The sequence below is a fragment of the Amphiura filiformis genome, chromosome 1 (assembly GCF_039555335.1).
Source record: "Amphiura filiformis chromosome 1, Afil_fr2py, whole genome shotgun sequence".
NCBI classification, from domain to species: Eukaryota; Metazoa; Echinodermata; class Ophiuroidea; order Amphilepidida; family Amphiuridae; genus Amphiura; species Amphiura filiformis.
The window spans coordinates 25,248,071-25,270,164 of NC_092628.1; the positions used below are offsets into that span (position 1 = coordinate 25,248,071).

Here is a 22,094-nt window from a genome sequence, read left to right on the forward strand (position 1 = left end):
TGCAACTCTAATTCTAAATCAAACTCTAAAATGCAACTCTAACTCTAAATCGAACTCTAAAATGTAACCCTAACTCTAACTCTAACTGTACTCTAACTCTAACTCCAACTCCAACTCCAACTCCAACTCCAACTCCAACTCCAACTCCAACTCCAACTCCAACTCCTCCCGGGGAAGAGGCAATGGAGAGGGCAGAGTGAAATGGGTAGGGGCGGAATCTAAAATGTGGCAGGCCTCAGAAACTGTGATTTTCAATGATTTTTGGGTCTGACTGGGTGAAACCATAGCTCAAGTTTGGGTGTGCAGAATACCCTCTCAGTACTATCAATTCATAAACTCTGGTTTAAGTGGCATTGCACTTAACGAAATAAGACAAGTACATATGTCAATGACAGATGATTATGGAAGTTACTCCAGGCAGCTTTTCACATTTACATCTTTCTTGTATACACAACATGAGCAAAGTGGGCCACATGTAAACGATCATTTATCCGGTTGCTTAGCAAGATGATGTTGTTATGGATGTGCTTTTTTATCCTCCAACATTGTCACTGACTTTGCTACTCGCTAGATAACACTACAGCAACACCTAATATTAAAGCCTTAATCAAAGAAGAAAATAAAAGCTGGGATACTTGATGGCTTTTTGTATAAGCCCACTGCCACTCTGATTCTAGAGAGGGATGGTTCCTGGAACAAAGCACTCAATCCAGCACCAGCAGTGCCACGTTGGCGGGCAGAAGCGAAGCAGCAAGAGCAAGTTCAGCAGATTTTGCAGAACAGTGACATGTAGGACTAGGAAAGATGTCTACCTTGACTAGCTTTAGCATCTAGCTTAAAATCTAAAACTGTGCTCATCTTAAAAATAACATTGATGCAGATGAAGCCAGGAAGCAGCCACACCCGGCCATGACATTTCACTCTTATCAGATATGAGGAATTATAGCTGTATTTCATATAAATAAAACCATTATTGTGTGACTTGTGTTTTGTTTAATTGAAGCAATTATTTGATGTGTCTGGCTGAGCGAGCTTGATATGATGTTCCATAAACATGATAAAATAAATATTATTTGTCTTGTCTAATGTGCTGTATTAAAGAGGACTTATAGAGATAGGTATTTTTGTAGCTTTTACTTATTTGGTCCCAGGTGTTTTGTATGAATTGATGATATTTGATTATACTGTCTTTTCCTGGAAGCGGCCACGCCCGGCCATGATATTTCACTCTTATCAGATGAGAGGAATTATAGCTGTATTTTATAAACCATTATTCTGACTTGTGTTTTGTTTAATTGAAGCAATTGTTTGATGTGTCTGTTTGAGCAGACTTGATATGATGTTCCATAAACCTAAAATAAATATTATTTGTCTTGTCTTTACAATAATGTGCTGTATTAAAGAGGCCTTATAGAGATAGGTTTTTGATAGCCCTAACTTATTTGGTCTTGGGTATTGACTGTTGTGTATGAACTGAAGATTTTTGTATTAATGATGAATGATGACATCAGTAAAGATTACATTCCAAGAATTATTTATCATCTGTAAATAAAATTGATTAACCATGTTTGTTGATATTATACTGTCCTTTCCTGTGGTTTATATTTTGCATTGAAAACTTCAAAGTCGATTTTGAGTCCAGGGATAGGGATCTTGTCCTGTACCAAGTATCCTTATGAAACACAACAACCAAAAAGGGTGGTAACAATCACAATTGTCATTGTTACAACCATATTTTGGTTGTGTAAAAATTTAAAATATTTGTGTCCACTATCATGGCATGTTCATGTGGTTGTATTTATGGTAGTAATCCAAAATTTTACATGGCAAACTTCAAGTCGATTTTGTGTCCTGTACATAGTAGTGCTTCAGTGAATGCCTTTATCGAAATACAAATTCATTGTGTAATCATGACACAACACACTGACCCATGCTGTCATTCTAAACTATTCTCTCCATACAATGGCAAGGCAAAGTCTGAATAAAATATAAAATCGGTCAGGTTAATTGTGTCCCGTAGCCATAAAAGACAAGTAGTACTATCAGCACTCTCTGGTCAAACTTAACACTGACTTCTCAAATCAATTTGATTCGTAGAGATTATGGGATATTCTAGATGAAATCCACATTCCTACGGGAGGTACAAATGAATTCTAGATGATTTAAAAAACCCTATGGAAGGCACAACTGAACGGCACCTGACAGTTGCATTGCAAAAGAAAGTTCAGAGCTGAAATGTCTTTTTACCATATCCTTCTGGAATTCAGTGACAGTAAGTTAGCATTTTTCCCACTTTAAAGATCACATTCCTAAAGAGCTGCCGCTCTAATAAATGCCCCCATAATTTTTTCAATGAAAAACTGACTGAAATCTGACATTTGCATCCCATATCAAGTGAGTAAGCTTAAAACGGACATTTGCTGTATGTCTGTCTTGTCTGATATTGCAAAATTGCATGGATAAATATCAGCTTCCATCAAGTTTTTTGCCAAATTATAGTAGAATGTTCATGTAAAGAACTAATCAAATCTTGTTCGTGCATAAAAATGCACTTACAGATGTAGTATTGTAGTATTAACCAATAGCACTCTGTTTGTCATGCACTGCCATCTTGGATTTAAACTTGGAACTGAGTTATATTTATTAATGATTTCTGGCCTGATTTTTAAGCTTTTTTTATTGAAAATTGGAAGACATGACCTTAATATCACACACAGGGGGTGTCAATTTCAAATGGAGCACCCATTCAAGTAACTCCATTTTAAATTCACACTCCTGTGTTGAAGATTAAGGTCATGTCTTCCATAGGGTGTTTGGATTTCAGTTGCAATAGCCCATTGAGCCATCGTATTACCACTGTCCCATATTGCCTTCTTTCTCTAAATGCTTTCCATGCCCTTGCAACTAGAAGAGAGGCTTCAAAGCCTATTGTGAACTGTATGATTAAATTGTCGAACACAAAATGCAATAAATTTTGTCTGTGTCTTCTATAGGGAGGTATTGAAGTCACCTGTAATAGCCACATGCCTTATGGAAAAACATCTTGACATTTTCAGTACACTGATTCTTTAATATCCATAAACTGGTTCAAACAAAGCAAAAAATTGTAAGACTAGATTTTCACCTTTACTTCATATGCAAACTTCAAATTTTGGGATAACTTTAAATCCTACAAAAACAACATCCTGAAGTAAAACCTCTTGACATTTTCACAATCTATTTTTATCTTAAAATTGACTCAAATTTCAAAATTTTAAAATCTCAATCCCCTGTGTGGGAGATTAAGGTCATGAATTTCAGCTGACATGGCCAATTTGTTTTCCAACTGGTCAAGCTTCAAAAAATCTTTGGAATCAGATTTAATCCTATGATGACACCCCATGGTATAACATAATCCTGACACACAAGATTATTAGAATCTGTAATTCCTCACTTGACACAAAATGAGGGATCAACTTAATCCTACATATAGGCTAAATGAGGCATTATAAATACCATCTTCACATATCATAAAAGTTTGATTTCAGAATTCAATTGAAAAGAGTATTTCATGATATTATAATCCGTGGCATCAACAGGTTTTCAAAAGGGGGGAAGAGGGCCACAGGCCTGGATTGCCCTGACTGTTCAAAAATTTTGACCCCCCTTTGTGCATGCCATTGTTTAGCATCCTATATTTAAGGTATGATTCAATAGATATCAATGAAAAAGTTTATTTCCAAACTTTCAGTTGAACAGGACATTAAATTGAAAAGTTATGCATAATTACATGTATCATAGTGCCCAATTAGGCTAATGTGTTGTAATTTGGGGGCTGTCAACAGCCTGTCAACAGCCCCAAAAAATTGTCAATCACAAAATCATTATGTAGTCCCAGGTTTCTGATGGTATAAAAATCTCAACTTATCTGGAGTAAGTTGGGGGATAAGGCTGTGGACCATGAAGTGCATACTATGAAATCTTGGATACTCATCTTATTTACAACATGGGCACACAAAATAACCACACATACCAAAATACAATGAAAAGTATCAAATGTACTATTGGATTACTTGCACTGGTTCCATTACAGAATTAGCTAAAAACTTGAAAATAAAAGAATTCTACTAAACATATAGATATGGATACTAAGAGGTATGCCAATCATCTTGAATATTCATCAGCACTTAGGCTGATTATGTCAAGTAGACCAGGCCACTCCCTAGGCACAGGGGATATCATCTACAAGAATGTTAGAATACCACAAAGAATGAAAAAGAAGAAAATAAACAGAGAACTTGTGTGTTGTAGCCATCAGGTAGTATATATCAGGTAACTTGTGTGTTGTAGCCATCAGGTAGTATATATCAGGTAACTAAACTAATCTAATTCTCACAGAAACACATATGAGGCAATGGGGCCAGATGGGGTGAAATGCAGTGTTCTGGTAGAAGAAAGATATTATACCCAAAGAGTGCCGACTCAAAATTGCCATGTATGTTCATTCAAAACTTTATTTATAAATGGATGTCAGCATAAAAAAAAGTTGTTCTTTCTCTAAACTGTGCTCTAACATTATAGCTACAGTAGTGCTGACTCTCCATTTTTATTGTGCTTATGTTTGATGAGTGTAAAAAATACCAACATTTCTTTTTTTTGGTCCTATTTTCCCTCAATTTTTGTATAGATTTTCTAAGACAGTCATTATGGGTAGTGAAGCAGATTGTTTTTTAACTGTCTTTTGGTCATTATGATTTCTAAAATTTTGGTTTAGCCGACAAAAATGTTTGTAATTGACAACATTGTTAATTCAGACCTTTTTTGTAATAATTGATAAGAAATGGAATCAGTATAGTTTGTGGGTTCTGCACAGTCACAGCAAAAATCCTAAAAAATAACAATTGTCTTTAAAAGGGAATGGTGGCTGCCATGTAAAATTCCCTTGAAAGATATAATTCACAAATATAAAAGTTTTGTTTAGCCTAATTAATAATTTCTTGGAAGAATATTTCATGCAAGTTCTGTATTTCAGCGGGCCTTGTTATGTAAGTCAGTCTCATTAAAGGATTATTTCATGATCCTGGCATTCTCTTGTTATGTAGATTTTTCAGTAGTTATCCACAAAAAAAGCTTACTCTGAAAATATCAGTATTCAGATTTTGCATTTGCGAGTTATGCATGATTATGTGCATTACACTGCTCCATAGGCCACTGTTGTAATTTTGTTCTGGTATACCAGGATATGCCAATGGAACTTTGGCAGGTCACCTTTAAAATTGAGGGTTTTCTGAAGACAATTTCTGATATGTTTATATAGATCATGTAAAATTTACCCCTGCATGCCTAAGTTATCCCATTTGATGGTACATATTTATTTCTGTTTTCATATTTGGTTGCATGATGTTAGCTAAAGAAAAATCTTTGTGATTGTTTTAACCATATTGATAACATGTAACTCCTTTTTGCTTAATCACTTGACATTTGAGAGATATTCAAGAGTTTGATGAAGTGCCTCGTATAAACAAATAGAAGCGCAATAGAAGCCCATGAAAAGGATTGGTGACTAGACATTGTTTTCTCTAAGTAAAATGAACTCCATCATATCTGCAAAATGACACCTACAAGCCATTTGTATCCACTTCAACAAAGGCTTGGGAACTATAAATAGAGCTATTTAATGTCTATGATCTGTTTATGTCCTTCATGGAATAGATACAATATGACATGAAACTGAGGATTATGTTGCATTAATGTTATTATGTCTGTCAGTAAACCTATATACTAAAAGGATTGGTTAAAGGAAGAGTTGAAGGTTTGGGTTATAAAAGGGACATCATCTATTTATACTTAGAGGATTGGTTAAAGGAAGAGTTGAAGGTTTGGGTTATAAAAAGGACATCATCTATTTATACTAAGAGGATTGGTTAAAGGAAGAGTTGAAGGTTTGGGTTATAAAAAGGACATCATCTATTTATACTAAGAGGATTGGTTAAAGGAAGAATTGAAGGTTTGGGTTATAAAAGGGACATGATCTATTCAATACCCTTTTCCCATTTTGATATAATGCTTCATTTATCCTCCAGTCTATCTGTGAGCAATGGGCTATTATGGTTGAAATCAACACACCCCTATAGAAGACATGACCTCTTAATCTTCCACACAGGGAATGTGAATTTCAAATGGGGTTACCTGAATGAGTGACTCCATTAGAAATCTACACCCCGTGTTTGGGAGATTAAGGCCATGCCTTCTATAGGGGATGTATGGATTTCAACTGGAATAGCCCAACAACCTGTCAATGAGCTTGATCATATATGTGGCCAGTCGCATCAAAAGGGGTTTTGCAAAAAAGAATCAAATACTTTCATGTCAAGTAGACTTTTACCAGATTTATTATAAGACATCACTTGTCAAAATTGATCAAGGCATTCAGATTTTATATGTGGAAATAGGTCATGATTTCTTTTATTTTCCGTATTTTGTCATGCATGATTTCATATAGCCTATATCTTGAAAAGCAGTTTGTTACAAAGTGCCACATTATGTCTACTCATCTATAAAATGTCCCACAACCATTAGGTGACATAAGTTTACATTTGATGTGTTGAGCATGGAAGAGAATAAGCAGTGGTTAGATACTTGGCTCTGGAGATGGACAAAAGGCCAGTAAGGCCAGAGATAGTCATCTCCTTTAAAGAAAAAAGTTATCAAACTGAAAACAAACCAGCAAAAAACAAACAAATAAGCAACCATATATCACGGTTGTTTGGTGGGATCATTTATTAGTTTTTCAAACAAAACACCATGTACAACCAAATCTTAGGCTTAAACAGCTAAAAGTGATACCATGCAAATGTATACAGATGCTTTTGAGCCATTCTCAACTTTAATTTCCCCTCTTAAACAAAAATTATTCACTTTTATCGTATTTTTTAAAGCTTTTTCAGATATAAAATGTATCTATTAATGACAAAATTGGTGGCGCTATTTAATTACTGGAAATTACTCTTTCAAGCTCTTAATACAAATAATTCCTTTAAATGTTTGATAAAATATTGTTTATAAAATTTCCTTATAAAACATTGTTAAAGATTTTTGCACTGAGTACCATAAAATAGGATTAGCTGTGTTAACAATATCATTTATATAAAGTATAAATAGTGTAGGTCCCAATATAGAACCTTGAGGGACACCACATATGTCTTTCATTTTGGATTCAATCCCTGGCAATGGCTACTTACTTAGGTATTGGCTTACAGCTGATGGAGTTTTAATGCTTGCCACATCATGTAAATACATTTTATTTGCATGCGTCATACAACTGGAAAAGTGTGGCTTTCGAGATATTTGTGATCGATAGTTCATGACCCAAGACTAATTATATTTTTTAGTGGGTAGCGAACTAATCACACCATGATATTCTATATAATGCATTGCAAATGGTTTCATAGTATATGGAATAATACAGTGTCAGCTGTCCTTCATAATGGCGAGGGGCTTGTAATTGATTCAAATTAAAAATCACACATTTGTTGTGAGGATCACAGGATGGGTGTAAGGAGGTACTGAAGTACATAGCATAGATGTATGGGATGACCATCCTCCTTTAATTTACATTCAGGTAGTAACTCTGTGTAAACCCAATCTGTTTCTTTCTTGTCACATGGATAATTCATTCACTTGTAACAAAATCTGAGCAACCATGTTTCAAAGAGGCGCCGGTTCCTTTGCCAGTGGGAACCGGGTAACTGCAGCAATATCAGATGTAGAAATGTGGGTGGCCCATAAGAAAATACTAACAACCAAACCTATAATATATCTGGAATTGATGACATACTTTTTATCCAATCATACATTTCAAGTTTGATAAACACAATTTTATTCTATAATATTGGCTTCTGTCGGGAGTATACATTCATGGTATTCTGAAACCTTTAAGGCGTAAGGTTCTGTAGACAAACACACAATTGTTACTAGTTTCATGTTCACCTCCTTTTGAAATGAGACATACAAAATAGCAAGTATGTCGTCAGGGCAAACTGATCAGATTTCATTCAGACCCAACTTTTGCATGAGATGAGGTACACCAGGTAGCCGCAAGTAATAGCTGCTGAAAAACAATCATCATTTTGGAACTTCAAATTATTTTTTTCACAATTTTAATAGAACTCTGATTTTGGAATCAGTAAATTATTGTGAAATCGATGCATTTCATTAAGGATGTATAAGGCTAAACAAAAAAAGTAGTATATCTCAAAGCTTGCGAAGATTTAAAATCCAATGCAGAATATGTTTTTTTCCCAATTCAAGCACAAAATAATCTTGAGATGTTTAAAACTTACGGAATAACAAATTTTCACTAATTTCAAGTGTTAATCACACAATTCTTCCAACCAGTAGTGTAGGCAGGGGGCAGAGTGCCCTCTGACAAAAAAAATGAAAGAGAAAGTGACCCATTAACAAAAAATGAAAGAAAGGGGTAAAAGGCAAAGGAAAAGAAAAGGCAGAAAGAGCCCCCCTTCCCACCAAAATTCACCCCAATTATAAGCTGAAATACTGTAAAATACCAATATGTTTGCATGTTACACAGCACATTGTCCCAATAAAGCCTTTTTTGGAAGTTCAAAGATTTTACTTGTACAGTCTTCCTAAAAAAACAGTATATATATATATTATATATCCCACCAATAATACCAGGTCAAAATGATACAACCAGGAAATTTTCTCTGTCTTTGCCCAAAATATTTAATCCTCCCCGACCAAGAAAGCTGGCGATACCCCTGCTTCCAACAGATGCTTTTAAAACATATTTTTACCAATACTTTTGTAAGAAAAAAAAATGGGGAAAATAAATTGACCGATTTTCCAAGACAAATTGAGCAGCGTAAAGCAAATACACTCAGACATAACGAGTTTTAGGAGTATGAAAAATTATGGGCAAATTCACACAAATCTCTTGTTTCCAAGCATTTCTGTACCTTACATAGTGGAAACATGTTTTAATTATTGACCATTTTAAATCTATGTTGAAGTTGTAGAAATATTCAAAACTAAAACATGTAAGAGCTATTCAATAACTGAGCATTTAGCAGAATAAGCAATGCTAAAGAATGCTAAAGTAACTGCATATATTTCATGACCCTATTAAAATAACCACTTATGTGAATGTTACTTTAAGGAAATTTACAGTTACGGGGTTTCCCCTAACTCCAAAATTCTGTAATAGTAAACCACTTTCTTTTTAATTTTCTAACCTAATTTCAACAATTTGTTTAAGTTGTTGTACTGCTTATCTAAAAGCCATTTCACACACCCTAATAAGGCCAGGATCAAATTGATCTGAATCTGGATCAGTGGCGTTGTCAGCCTTTTGTGAACAGGCCATGCCAGGAGGCACAAAAGTGTAAATGTTCCAGCTCCAGATCATATTTTATCTGGAATCCTACATGTACTCATGTAACATTATTAACCAGGTTACATTTGATCTGAAATGTGTCAAATTGAGTAGAAGTCTAGAGTTTTGTTCTACAATGGGTTATGTAAGTTGATATGTTACCTTAAAACAGGTCAAATTTGAGCTTAACTTTTTAAGGGTGTAAAACAATAACATTGATTGAGGGTTTAACTCACTCAAGTCACATTTTTGTTCTTATTTTGACTGATTTTCACTGATATGAAGTGTCTTGTTCCATCTTAGCTCTTGCCTTTGTATGTGGGATCAGTTCCAAACTGGTATAATAGCACATATTTATGAGGAATAGCATTGGCCAAGTGGATTTAACCCAATAAAGACAGATGAACTCCTGAACAAAGTCAAGGAAGAGAAAACTTTTTGCAATAAAGTCTGATGGTATAGTAGAGCCACTTTTAATTGGTGGGAAAGTAGTTCAATGAAAGAAGTTTAACTTCCTTGGATTCCTGATGGAGGCTGTGGACAAGAAGTTCTCTCAGCTATGGTTAACCTGTCCAAGATGTGGCCTGATAGAGGAATCACCAGAACCACCAAGATCTTATAAAGCGCTCTCATCCCAATCACCACCTGTGCATTCGAGGCTTGGACTCTAGCAAGGCTGACCATAATAGATGATGTGTTGTCTATGCCTCACATCACCTGAACCCAAAGAGAACCAATTCCAGTATCTTAGTACAGATTGGAGTGACCAAATGACTTCTGCAAGTCATTAAACAATCAGATGCTTAGATACTTCAGCCACATTTCAAGGTGAATAGTGATCATGCAAGGTTCGGTTGAAGGAAACAGGAGGCAAGTAGGAAGACCAAGGACAATTTTTAGGGAAAAGGGCAAAAATACACCATAAGAAGTTATGTTTGTGAAGGTTGTTATTCATTAAGGTATAGCCACACCAATAAAAGTGAGTCTTATTGGATAGATTTAATACCAATTCAACACAATAAGTGTCATAAAAGTGGGAAGATGATTGAAGCAACTGCCACTGGATAAAGAACTTTAAAAATGGGGGTATTTGGGTAAAAAGGTTTTTTGTCAAACATTGCGTGTTCATAAAATCAGTTTTAGCAACATGCGGTTTATTTTCCTAGATCATGTCACATCAATGAAGCACAAATCTGGTAGACTATTTGTACCAACATTTTGACAGGATAGATCTGCTAAGTTTGTCACCTCATGCAGACTGTAGCATCTCTAATGTAACCAAATGACATTTTTGACAAGCATATTTGATCACCTTGGCACTACTTTATGGCAACATGAAAAATACAGTGATACATGATGCACCCCTGGGGGTATATTAATATGCCTTTCACTTTTTCATACATCTTTCACACTCCTTGTAAATCTTGGGGATAAAACCCCAGATTTAGGTCAAATTGAACACTTGAATTCATGTTGCATGAATGTGTTAACTTTGCCTCACATAGCATTGCAGTTTAGGGCCTTGCTAATACTATACTTGAAACTTTACAATGTAAACTTATCCTGACATGAAGTATATGACTCTCAAATTGTAGGAGATACATGTATATATTTAAAGGTTAACAGTCATGGTTAAAGATGTACAGTTCTTGTCATGGTTAAAATGTACATTCTTGTAATAGTTATAGATTCACAGTTTTGTAATGGTGAAAGATTTACAGTCTTGTCAGGTTAAAGATTAAGATTTATAGTCTTGTTATGGTTAAAGATTCACAGTCTTGTCATGGTTTAGGATTTAGAGTCTTGTCATGGTTAAAGATTTATATTCTTGTAATGGTTAAAGCAGAGATTTACAGTCTTGCAGTAGTTAAAGATTCACAGTCTGTTAAAGATTTACATTCTTGTAATGGTTAGAATAAGATTCACTGTTTTGTCACAGGTTAAGATTTAGAGTCTTGTCATGATTAAAGATTTATATTCTTGTAATGGTTAAAGCAGAGATTTACAGTCTTGTAATGGCTAAACATTCACAGTCTTGTTCATGGGTTAAGATTTAGAGTCTTGTGATGGTTAAAGATTTATATTCTTGTAATGGTTAAAGCAGAGATTTACAGTCTTGCAGTGGTTAAAGATTCACAGTCTGTTAAAGATTTACATTCTTGTAATGGTTAGTATAAGATTCACTGTCTTGTCCTTGTTAAAAATTCACTGTCTTGTCATGGTTAAAGATTTACATTTGTGTCAAGGATCAGGGTTTGACTAGATTTTGTCATCTGACTGAATCTGATCCAGGTTTTCTGACACGAGATGATTAACTCAGATTTGGCACTTCCCTGAAATTGTCATACATATGTGAGCATATATCTGCATTGATGCATACCCAGCAAACACAAAAATGTTCTTAAAACATTTATTCAAAACATGTTTGTGTGACCAGTAGTTATGCCATCATTTTAATCAGTAGGAACAGCATCATTTATATTCCCCCTGCTAGAAATTGACTAAGTTCAGTGTGATGACACACTGCTGAAGATCTAAATTCTCAATTAATTATGAAGAACTTGTGAGAAGGGGCAAATTGACAATCAAAGGGATCAACATAAATCAAGGGACATTTTGATACCAAAGCTTCATTAATTATGTTATGTATATAACATAATTATCAAGCATGCTATGAAGCTATTATATGCCCTCTATTCTACTTGAAGAAATGATTTGTCTCCATGAAACCAATGAAACATTGCAAACGAATTGAGAGCCACCATGATTTGTCTTTACAAGGAATTGACTACAAGAATCTAAATTAACCCTCACCATGTGGGTGTCATCTGCAAACGACAAGTTCCAAATTTTCTTTACAAATTCAAACAATACAGAGTTAAACATTTTCATGACCATATTTGGAATTAACAGCATAAAAATGCATTAAAACTAGTACATAAGCCCAGTATTTCTCAGTGGTTCTTGAGATAGCTCTTGATTTTTTGAGAAAATATCTATATTGAAGACTATGCCAGCACTCAAAGCATTAATTACGCTCTTTTGCCATATGCAAATTAACTACCTATGTATGTCTAAATGACTTTGAAATTCAAATTATAAAAGTTGTCTCGATTGTTTTGCATCTGTGAATGTGAAATCTGCAAATTTGTCAGCACATTTTAAGACTCTTCTGCACTAGATTTTCACTTGCATGAAGGGAATACACCTTCAGCATTGAAATCAGCTGCATCAGGGCTTTGACATCACAATTTGTAAGCAGCTAAATGAATCTACATAAAGCATTGAATATATATGTCAGCAAACAACAGAATCAACCTATCTCACAGCTTTAAATAGCTGTATACCGGTAACACCTACCTATGGAATGTCGCTTGATATAAACAATGTGCATTTCAAGCGTCTTATACCACTGGAGGCCAGATAAGAATACTTCCACTTCTATTGAAAAATACGGTCCTTGATCTCAACGCACATGGCAATGAACGTATTTGTGAATAATACAAACCTAGGATGTTTTGTTGAGGACAATTCAAGTTGTTTACCCCCAAGATTGTAATAAATTCTTTATTTGTACAATTTTAAAGCTGATTTGTATAGGAAATAGAAGGTGGTACTATTATTGAAACCAGATTTGAAATAAATTTGCGTGGATCTTTTCAGCAAAAAAATTGAAGTAACTAGTTAGAATTTAAGAGGTAAACAGCCAAGTTGACAAACACTGTCATCTGAGTATGAATACTTTAAAAGACTAGAGGCCACTGTAAATCTTCTTCTTATCCAAAACAAGGTTCTTGATCTTAAAAGGCCTCGAACATTTCCGCGCATGTTATGCCAGATCTAGTAAGGTATTCTATTGCAGATGATGAAATATTTCTTGCTAGTACCTGTATGTGTGCTGCTAACAATCAGAGTGGGTGTGAAAAGAAATAAACCTATCAGGATGTTTGCTACTGGAGGGCCTTCAATTACCATGACGATGGAGGCTGAGATGGGATTGATAGTCTCTCATTGTCCTTATTTGGCTAGATGGAACAAACAACACAGATTTGCACCACATGACGATGTGTATAATAACACTTAACAAATATGCTTGAATAACATTGCAGAGTTCTAAACAAGACAAGCAGACGTAATATCGCCAATGCAGTGTTATTATTGACTATTCAGTGTGTCTGTTGCCTAGATTGTGTATTTTAGACATGCAAGGTGATTTCAATGTTGTTTTGCTCACTGCCATAGTTGCTACCAGGAAGGCCAGGGAATCTATTTCAATCTTTACAACTCACAATGTGAGAGGAATAAAATGCATCTGCATGAGACGGTAATAGCTGCTTTAAGTTCAATGTCACTCCCTTACAGAACAAAATCAATGTCTTAAACAGGTCTTAATTCTAAATCGTAGATGTTCAATAATAAAGGACCCACCACAAGGTATTGCTTTCCTTGCTCTCGTACTCACATATCTCACCCTATTTCATGATTACTATTTGACAACTTAACCTCAAAGATCAGTGATCTTAATACACAATGGTGGCACTAGGCATGGGGGCGGGGAGGGGGAAATGGGGTAGGGCAGAGTGAAATGAGGGGGGAATCTAAATATGTGGCAGGCCTAAAATATGAGATTTTCAATGATTTTTGGGTCTGACTGGGTGAAACCATAGAGGGGGCAAAGCTCAAGTTTGGGTGTGCAGAATACCCTCTCGGTACTATCAATTCATAAACTCTGGTTTAAGTGGCATTGCACTTAACGAAATAAGACAAGTACATATGTCAATAACAGATGATTATGGAAGTTATTCCAGCAGGCAGCTTTTCACATTTACATCTTTCTTGTATACACAACATGAGCAAAGTGGGCCACATGTAAACGATCATTTATCCGGCTGCTTAGCAAGATGATGTTGTTATGGATGTGCTTTTTTTTGTCCTCCAACATCGTCACTGACTTTGCTACTCGCTAGATAACACTACAGCAACACCTAATATTAAAGCCTTAATCAAAGAAGAAAATAAAAGCTGGGATACTTGATGGCTTTTTGGATAAGCCCACTGCCACCTTGATGTCTACCTTGACTAGCTTTAGCATCTAGCTTAAAATCTAAAACTGTGCACACCTTAAAAATAACATTGATGCAGATGAAGCCAGGAAGCAGCCACACCCGCCATGACATTTCACTCTTATCAGATATGAGGAATTATAGCTGTATTTCATATAAATAAAACCATTGTTGTGTGACTTGTGTTTTGTTTAATTGAAGCAATTATTTGATGTGTCTGGCTGAGCGGGCTTGATATGATGTTCCATAAACCTAAAATAAATATTATTTGTCTTGTCTTTACAATAATGTGCTGTATTAAAGAGGACTTATAGAGATAGGTTTTTGATAGCCCTAACTTATTTGGTCTTGGGTGTTGACTGTTGTGTATGAACTGAAGATATTTGTATTAATGATGAATGATGACATCAGTAAAGATTACATTCCAAGAATTATTTATCATCTGTAAAAAAATTGATTAACCATGTTTGTTGATATTATGCTGTCTTTTTCTGTGGTTTTTATTTTGCATTGAAAACTTCAAAGTCAATTGTGAGTCCAGGGATAGGGAGGGATCTTGTCCTGTACCAAGTATCCTTATGAAACAACCAAAATAGGGTGGTAACAATCACAATTGTCATTGTTATGACCATATTTTGGTTGTGTAAAAATCAAACATAATTGTGTTTGTTCATATGACCACCATCATGACATATTCATGTGGTTGTATTTATGATAGGAATCCAAATTTTTACATGGCAAACAACTTTTTCAAAGTCGATTTTGAATTCAGGGTTAAGGATCTTGTCCTGTACAAAGTAGTGCTTTACTGAATGCCTTTATCAAATGTGACACGATCTGGTCCATGGGGGCCAAAGGAGGCATTTTTGAAAATTGAGTTACCTTTATCTCAGTTTCAAATTTGCCGCCTTTGGCCCCCATGGACCAGATCATGTCACAAATACAAATTCATTGTGTAATCATGACATAACATACAAAATACTGACCCATGCTGTCATTCTAAACTTTTCTCTCCATACAATGGCAAGGCAAAGTCTGAATAATAAATAAAATCGGTCAGGTTAATTGTGTCCCGTAGCCATAAAAGACAAGTAGTTCTATCAGCACTCTCTGGTCAAACTTAACACTGACTTCTCAAATCAATTTGATTCCTAGCGATTATGGGATATTCTACATGAAATCCACATTCCCTACGGGGGGCACAAATGTATTCTAGATGATTCCAAAACCCCTATGGAAGGCACAACTGAAACGCCACCTGACATTTGCAATGCAAAAGAAAGTTCAGAGCTGAAATGTCTTTTTACCATCTCCTTCTGGAATTGACAGTAAGTAAGAATTTTTCCCACTTTAAAGATCACATTCCTAATTAAAGCTGTCGCTCTAATAAATGCCCCCATAATTTTTCAATGAAAAAGTGACCAAAATCTGAAATTTGCATCCCATATCATGATGTGAGTAAGCTTAAAACTGGCATTTGCTGTATGTTCGATATTGCAAAATTGCATGGATAAAATTCAGCTTCCATCCATTTTTTTGCCACGTTATAGTACAGGGTGTCCCAAAAGTCTCGATACCTTTTTAAACCTTTGTATCTTTAAGAAGAAATGGTATACAAAAAATTTGAAAACATATTTGGAAAGAAGACACTTGGGCAATTTTTTTGGTACCGGTACCAAACTTTTGTGCCTCCCACTTAAAAATAATGTTAGATGAATGTATAGGCACATAACGCGTAGTACCATACAGCAGTCATTCCTTTTCTGAACATTCACAGATCTTCTTGGGCTTGCTGATACAGCACGTCTTACTTTATCAATGTTTCGTGTATCGCCTTATCTTCCTACGTCCATAGCGCACTGAATCACATACTGATCCTGTCTTAAAGAATTTGTTGACAATGTTTTTTATGCAGCATTTTGATGGTGCTCGAGCGCTCGAGCATGTCCAGTGAGTTGATAATGTTCGTTGAACTTCTTTTGAGTAAGTTTGACCGATTTCGTTTCGTCATAAAACCAAAGAATGTGAATTTGTTCTTGAATATTGTAAGTCATGTTGATACAACGCCATTTATCACTTATTCGTGCATACAAAATGTCAGCACTGTGCAAAAACAAACCGCTGGAATGTGCTTGCATGGAATGGGGGGGGGGTAGCAGAGCAAAACAATGGTTTCAACAGGACGGTGCGACTCCACACACAGCCAAAGTGACTCTCCAATGGCTTGAAAATCATTTCCATGAGAAGATCATGTTCCTCAAAACTGATCAAACTTGGCCACCTCATTCTCCGGATTTAAGTCAACCTGATTTTTTTTCTGTGGGGTTATCTCAAAGACCGAGTGTATAGCACAAAACCTCGCAGCATACCCGACTTGAAGGAAAACATAAAGAGTGAGATAAGAACACTTGAAAGAGACACTTGCAGAAGTGTCATTCAGTACTTCACCGTCAGAGTACGCGAGTGTGCGAATTTATATGATGGACATCTTGAACATATTCCGAATAGACTACTTGCAAAACAAAACAAAAATCCAAACTACGGAAGAACAAAATAAAAATAATGTGAAGTTGTTGGGAATAGTGTTTCAAGTTGATAATGTTCCTGATGATTTGTTCCCATTAACCATTTTTGCATATGCGCTATATTCATGCATAATATCTTCTGACTTAGCATGAAAAGGGGAGTTTCAATGTGACAATTCAGTAATGATAGGGGTATCAACTCAATCAAAACATTATAAAATCCTTGAGATAAGGAAAATTACTTTACCAAGTCACTTTGTTAGTATTGTGAGCAAATGCAGAAGAGGGTGTTAATTTGACAATTCGTTTGCATTTAATTAAGTGTTTTTGTTTCTCCGGTTGAAAGAACGATTTTCCAATATGAAAAACATTTGCTCGTATCTTCATACTACAAAACTGCAAATATTAGCAAGTTTGGTACCAAAAAAATTGCCCAAATGTCCTCTTTCTAAATATGTTTTCATATTTTCTGTATACTTCTTAAAGATACAATGGTTTAAAAAGGTATCGAGACTTTTGGGACACCCTGTATAATGTTCTTGTAAAGAACTAATTAAATCACATTCTTGCATAAAAAGCACTTACAGATGTACTATTCTAGTTTTAACCAATATCACTCTGTTTGTCATGACAACCACTATCTTGGATTTGAACTTAGAACTGAGTCGTATTTAGTGATTTTTGGCCCGATTTTTAATTGAAAATTTGACTTTAATAAACGCCCCCTTTAAAAAAGATTCACCCCAGGGTGTTTCTTAGGAACAATACAGTAGTACAGTCTGCTAAGATTGGGTTGTTCCAGTTGAAATCCCTACTTAATATCACACACAGGGGGTGTAGATTTCAAATGGAGCACCCATTCAAGTAACTCCATTTGAAATTAACACTCCCTGTGTTGAAGATTAAGGTAATGTCTTCCATAGGGTGTTTGGATTTCAGTTGCAATAGCCCATTGAGCCATCTTATTACCACTGTCCCATATTGCCTTCTTTCTATAAATGCTTTCCATGCCCTTGCAACTAGAAGAGAGGCTTCAAAGCCTGTTGTGAACTGTATGATTAAATTGGCGAACAGAAAATGCAATAAATTTTGCCTGTGTCTTCCATAGGGAGGTATTGAAGTCATCTGTAATAGCCACATGCCTTATGGAAAAACCTCTTGACATTTTCAGTACACTGATTCTTTAATATCCATAAACTGGTTCAAACAAAGCAAAAAATTGTAAGACCAGATTTTCACCTTTACTTCATATGCAAACTTCAAATTTTGGGATAAACTTTAAATCCTACAAAAACAGCACCCTGAAGCAAAACCTCTTGACATTTTCACAATCTATTTTTATCTTAAAATTGACTCAAATTTAAAAATGTTAAAATTTTCATCCCCTGTGTGGGAGATTAAGGTCATGAATTTCAGCTGACACAGCCAATTTGTTTTCCAACTGGTCAAGAATCAAAAAATCTTCGGAATCAAATTTAATCCTATGATGACACCCTATGGTATAACATAATCCTGACACAGAAGATTATTAGAATCTGTAATTCCTCACTTGAAACAAAATGAGGGATCAACTTAATCCTACATTAATCCCACCTTTGTGCATGCCAATGTTTATTTATCATCCTATATTTAAGGTATGATTCAATAGATATCAATGAAAAAGTTTATTTCCAAACTTTCAGTTGAACAGGACATTAAATTGACAAGTTACGCATAATTAATGTATCACAGTGCCCAATTATAGGCCAATGTGTTGGAGGTGTTAACAGCCCCAAAATACAAATTGGGTGATGTCTTCCTTTCTAGGGTCTATGCTTTGTCAATCACACAATCATGATGTAGTCCCAGGTTTCTGATGGTATAAAAATCCCCACTCATTTGGAGTTAGTTGTGGGATAAGGCTGTGGACCATGAAGTGCATACTATGAAATCTTGGATACACATCTTATTTACAACATGGGCACACAAAAAATAACCACATATACCAAACTACAATGAAAAGCATCAAATGTACTATTGGATTACTTGCACTGGCAGTGACTGGTTCCATTACAGAATTAGCTAAAAACTTGCAAATAAAAGAATTCTACTAAATATATAGATATGGATACTAAGAGGTATGCCAATCATCTTGAATATTCATCAGCACTTAGGCTGATTATGTCAAGTAGACCGGGCCACTCCCTAGGCACGGGGGATATCATCTACAAGAATGTTAGAATACCACAAAGAATGAAAAAGAAGAAAACAAACAGAGAACTTGTGTGTTGTAGCCATCAGGTAGTATATATCAGGTAACTAAGCTAATCTAATTCTCACAGAAACACATATGAGGCAATGGGGCCAGATGGGGTGAAATGCAGTGTTCTGGTAGAAGAAAGATATTATACCCAAAGAGTGCCGACTCAAAATTGCCATGTGTGTTCATTCAAAACTTAATTTATAAATGCATATAAATAATAAAAAGTAAAAAGTTGTTCTTTCTCTGAACTGTGCTCTAACATTATGGCTTCTCAAAGTAGCGGTGACTTTATTTTTTTATTGTGCTTATATATCTGATGAGTGTAAAAAAAATATCAAAATTTCTTTTTGGGGTCCTATATTCCCTCAAAATATGATTTGATATCTCTGCTGCTTTGGTAGTACTTACCCTATCAAAATGGTTAACTTTGGCTTACAGGGCCAGTGGAACTTACTACTTCCCCTATCAAAATGGTTAACTTTGGCTTACAGGGCCAGTGGAACTTACTACTTACCATATCAAAATGGTTAACTTTGGCTTACAGGGCCAGTGGAACTTACTACTTACCATATCAAAATGGGTAACTTTGGCTTACAGGGCCAGTGGAACTTACTACTTACCATATCAAAATGGGTAACTTTGGCTTACAGGGCCAGTGGAACTTACTACTTCCCCTATCAAAATGGTTAACTTTGGCTTACAGGGCCAGTGGAACTTACTACTTACCATATCAAAATGGTTAACTTTGGCTTACAGGGCCAGTGGAACTTACTACTTACCATATCAAAATGGTTAACTTTGGCTTACAGGGCCAGTGGAACTTACTACTTACCATATCAAAATGGGTAACTTTGGCTTACAGGGCCAGTGGAACTTACTACTTACCATATCAAAATGGGTAACTTTGGCTTACAGGGCCAGTGGAACTTACTACTTACCATATCAAAATGGTTAACTTTGGCTTACAGGGCCAGTGGAACTTACTACTTCCCCTATCAAAATGGTTAACTTTGGCTTACAGGGCCAGTGGAACTTACTACTTACCATATCAAAATGGTTAACTTTGGCTTACAGGGCCAGTGGAACTTACTACTTACCATATCAAAATGGGTAACTTTGGCTTACAGGGCCAGTGGAACTTACTACATACCCTATCAAAATGATTAACTTTGGCTTACAGGGCCAGTGGAACTTACTACTTACCATATCAAAATGGTTAACTTTGGCTTACAGGGCCAGTGGAACTTACTACTTACCATATCAAAATGGGTAACTTTGGCTTACAGGGCCAGTGGAACTTACTACTTACCATATCAAAATGGGTAACTTTGGCTTACAGGGCCAGTGGAACGTTGACATGTCACCTTTAATACTGAGGGAATTTTTGAAGACAGGATTTTGCCTCAAAGAAAATAAATTTCTGATATTTTACATAGATCGAGTTTGAAAATTATCTGTTAAATTTACCCCTGCATACCTAAGTTACCCCATGTTAGCAACAATTTTAAATTGTTGCAATTTAGTAGTTCACAGCATCTTGCGAATGGTAGTGAGCTTTGACAAAAATTGCATTGATCATTTCATAAGCATGTAGAAGAATTCAAATATCACAGATATACTTTTGTAGGTCCTGTGGTTCTTGAGTTATCTTGTAAAAAGGGCTGAAACAACATCACTTTTGTAAAATGTACGTAATACATTAACAAAAATAAATCAAGCAAGTTTTCAAAGTATATGATTTGTAGAATGAACTTTTGCCAAACATCAAAGTGTTATTTTTCATTAATATATTGATTTAGATAATGGAAATCTGGTTTTTTTTTTGGTTGCTTCGACCTACAATACCTCATCTACCCCTAATGGTACATATTCATTTCTGTTTTTATTATGTGGCCTCTCAAATGAAAGAATTTATCTCGAACAAACAGAAACGAATCGGCTAAAGAAAACTCTTTGTGATTGTTTTAACCATATTGATAACATGTAACTCATTTTTGCTTAATCACTTGATATTTGAGAGATAGTCAAGAGTTTGATGAAGTGCCTCGTATAAACAAATAGAAGCGCAATAGAAGCCCATGAAGGGGATTGTAGACTAGACATTGTTTTCTCTAAGTAAAATGAACTCCGTCATATCTGCAAAATGACACGTACAAGCCATTTGTATCCACTTCAACAAAGGCTTGGGAACTATAAATAGAGCTATTTAATGTCTATGATCTGTTTATGTCCTTCATGGAATAGATACAATATGACATGAAACTGAGGATTATGTTGCATTCATGTTATTATGTCCATCAGTAAACCTTTATACTAAGACGGTTGGTTAAAGGAAGAGTTTAAAGTTTGGGTTATAAAAGGGACATCATCTATTTATACTAAGAGGATTGGTTAAAGGAAGAGTTGAAGGTTTGGGTTATAAAAGGGACATCATCTATTTATACTAAGAGGATTGGTTAAAGGAATAGTTGAAGGTTTGGGTTATAAAAGGGACATGATCTATTTATACTAAGAGGATTGGTTAAAGGAAGAGTTGAAGGTTTGGGTTATAAAAGGGACATGATCTATTTATACTAAGAGTATTGGTTAAAGGAAGAGTTGAAGGTTTGGGTTATAAAAGGGACATGATCTATTTATACTAAGAGGATTGGTTAAAGGAAGAGTTGAAGGTTTGGGTTATAAAAGGGACATGATCTATTTATACTAAGAGGATTGGTTAAAGGAAGAGTTGAAGGTTTGGGTTATAAAAGGGACATCATCTATTTATACTAAGAGGATTGGTTAAGGCCGTACTACACCCATATATTGGTTTGATTGGTCTAAAAAAATATTTTTTCATTTATAGCTAGGCGATATATGCACGGATCATGTGAAATAAAAATAATTATGAA

The 22,094-nt window shown here is 35.3% G+C and overlaps 1 protein-coding gene across 2 annotated transcripts in view; it reads left to right on the forward strand.

The window, feature by feature from the left end:
• Positions 1-22,094, forward strand: part of LOC140165925 (RNA-binding protein 41-like) — a 340,068-nt gene that overhangs the window by 193,884 nt on the left and 124,090 nt on the right. The window lies entirely within an intron of this gene.